The sequence below is a fragment of the Mus musculus genome, chromosome X (genome assembly GCF_000001635.26).
Source record: "Mus musculus strain C57BL/6J chromosome X, GRCm38.p6 C57BL/6J".
In the NCBI taxonomy this organism is placed as follows: Eukaryota; Metazoa; Chordata; class Mammalia; order Rodentia; family Muridae; genus Mus; species Mus musculus.
Genome location: NC_000086.7, coordinates 91,830,548 through 91,833,889, shown reverse-complemented (window position 1 = coordinate 91,833,889; position 3,342 = coordinate 91,830,548). Strand labels below are relative to the sequence as shown.

The 3,342-nt window shown below is 38.4% G+C and overlaps 1 pseudogene; it reads left to right on the top strand.

The window, feature by feature from the left end:
• Window positions 1-2,147: 2,147 nt before the first annotated feature.
• On the top strand, window positions 2,148-2,970 carry Gm46678 (annotated as a pseudogene).
• Window positions 2,971-3,342: the final 372 nt, after the last annotated feature.

Genomic DNA, 3,342 nt, shown 5'->3' with positions numbered 1-3,342 from the left:
CTGGAGAACATTACTCATAGGCTTTTATTTTATTATTGAAGTTTTATGAAGTCACAGGACCACAACTGGGTTAAGGTTTATGCTTGGGCAAGGAATTGCAGACCATTTGACCCCAACAAGTAACCTTCTTTGAGCTGTTAGTTAGGATTGTCCAAAAGACTCCCAAAACACAGTGTGATATTGTCCTTGGGTCCTCCTCAGAGGTGGAACATAAGTCCATATTGTTGAAGACAGCATGCACTTAGGGCACAGGGCCAAGAGGACTCAATCTGTATCATACAAAGCCTCTTCTCTCATGGTTAATTTTCCTGGTATGAGAAAGAACTATGCAAGCTTCAAAAAAAGGAAATATTACTATATGAAAGTAAGGAATATCTGAGAGTGAGAGGAAATAGTCCTCCCCAGAGAATAGTATATTGATTGGTTGTCTAATATCAACTAATCAACCAAGAAAACATACATATACAAAGAACACTATGCAGGCCAAGGAAGTTGTAATTATGCATTAATGAATATATACACCCACATAAGTAACAACAACAGACAGGAAGCCATGCATTTGAAAGGACAAGTTGGGGGCATATATTAGAGGGTCTGGGGGATGAACTACAAGAGGAAATGATGTAATTATATTCCAATCTCAAAAGAAGTCATTAAGACGTGAAAAGAGATGGGGAAAGCCCAAATGAATATAGCAAAGTGAAATAGCCTATCCAGAAAAGGCAACCTGCTGTGATTCTACCTTTATATAGAAAGTATAGTTTCTATAGTTTATATAGAAAAAGGCAAAATTATGAAAACAATTTTAAATGATTTTAATGAAAAATTCATAATTGGTCAATTCTGAGATTAAGGGGCTATAGGGTGCTCCATACTGAATGGAACAGCTATATTAATTTCCTGACAAGGCTTAGGAAACATTATGGAAGTGGTTGTGGAAAGAGTAAGAGGATGGAGAGAAGTTATTTGAAATATTGTCTCCTGTATCTGACTTGTCCGTTTAGTGAAACCACCATGAACTTATAAAAAGCTTTGAATGTCTCCATTAGATATGCATGATGCTGGCTGTCAGCATCATATTATCAATAGCAGAGGGGCTTATGAGGTTCCATCAATAGCAAGGAGCTTTTGACAGTTAATTGTTGCTAGGTAAGAGAGAGACATTTTCAATTCAATAATATAGCTACTATTAAGTTGGCCATGACACAGGAAATAATTTCACGTCCTTGTATATGTAAGTAATCCTAATTAAGGTAAATGGGTTATAAAAATAAATAGATGAAAAAGAGGAATATGTTAGAAAAAAAGGTTACCAAAGGAATAGAAGTGGATAAAAGAATGAATTATGAGTGAATATGGTCTCAACTTATTATATATGTTTGTGAAAATGTCAAAGGATAAGTAAATTGTTTAAAACAGATAAATCAGACTGGTGAGATGGCTCAGTGGGTAAGAGCACCCGACTGCTCTTCCGAAGGTCCAGAGTTCAAATCCCAGCAACCACATGGTGGCTCACAACCATCTGTAATGAGATCTGACTCCCTCTTCTGGAGTGTCTGAAGACAGCTACAATGTACTTACATATAATAAATAAATAAATCTTAAAAAAAATTAAAAAAAGCCAGATAAATCATTACTGTGGTGGTAAAGAAGAGGATGTATCATTAGGAGTCCTGAGGTCTCCTTAATAAAGTGGTAGCATTGAAATGCTTTTTAAAATTTCCTGTGTACAACTAGAGAAGTTTGTAGAATGAACTTCAGTGTAACAGAAAGGAGTGGCTCTTCAGACATTAACAGCCATGAATGGATACATAGATAGTTGGGAATATAGATCATGAGTATTTTGACACTTATTCAGGGGCAACAGCCTGTTCTCTGACTCTAGGTAACTGGGCTATCATATAGCAATCTAACAAACTCTAATTTCTTTTGCAGGGTTCTTTGGATTCAAGCTGACCAAGAGAACTTTAGTCCTAACCAAACTGAACAGGAGAACAGAAACACAGTATGTTGCCCTCCAAGAAAGCAATGAAGGAAACCCTCTTAAAAGCAACAGTATTCTCTACTTCTCAGTGGTGTGGTGCTCACATGTTGTCATTCTATTCTTCCAGGTTCCTGCCTTGCCAGCGTTCCTGATCCTCATTGTCATGCCAAGGGGCCACAAGAATAAGGGCCACTCCCATGTCAAATGTCACCATGCACGTGGGGCTTGCCAAGGTCTCTAGGGTGATCACCCTATTGCAGGCAGAGGGTCAAAATCTCTTACTGTTAGCCAAGCTAATTTCCCAAGCTTTTCTGGGGCTTGCACTCCTCAGAGAGCTGTGTTTTCTCCACCTCCTGATACAGATATGTCCAGCACAGGCTTTGATCTAGGTGCTGAGGCTTCTGCTGGCAGTGGTGATGCAGAAAGTCTTTGTACCTTCAAAGGAGAACACACCACTCAGCCAATATGCAAAGATGCTCTTACAAAGAAGGCTAGTATGTTGGTAGAGTTCCTGCTGGAAAAGTTTCAGAAGAGTGAACAGTTCACAGATCCTGAAATGCTGAAAGTGGTCAGCAAGAAATACAAGACACAGTTTTCTGACATCCTAAGGAAATCTTCCTCTCGCATGGAAATGATCTTTGGAATGCAGTTAAAGAAACTCGATAGCAGTAGTGAAACCTATGCAATCGTCAGCAAGCTTGGTCTCTCCACTGCTGAAATTCTAAGTGCCAAGAGGGGGTTGCCAAAAATGGGTCTTCTGATGACCATCTTGGGGTATAATCTTCACAAACGGCAACTGTGCCACTGAGGAAGAGATCTGGAATTTCCTGAGTGTGTTAGGAGTATATGCAGGGAGGAAGAACTTGATTTTTGGGGAGCCCCTAAGGCTCATCATCAAAGATGATGTCCCACAGCTACAATGGACAGGGTTCATCCCAGCTGTATGTCCTGCAGCTTCTCCCACAAATAGCTGCAAACAAACTTGAACTTTCAATTCTTGTTTGAGATGTAGTCAGCCTTCTGTGTAGTAGAGAGTTTTGGGTTACAGGAATAAAGCATATATTTTCTATTATTTGTTTATACATGAGTAAATGATATGTGTGTTTCCTTTGGTGAACTGCAAATGTTCTGCTAATGGAAAGTTAATTTGCTTCCCAATCTTTGTTTCTCAATGCTATACTTGATACATTTATTGCTGCATTTCAATGTTACAACCAAGTGTTCTGTTACTTTAAAAACAAACAGAAAATTTTCCACAAGTCCCTTTTTAGTATTACATAAGAAAACATGAATTTGTAAAATTTATTCTCATGGAACTGTAATGTCACACATTGGTGAAACAAATACACTAATAAACT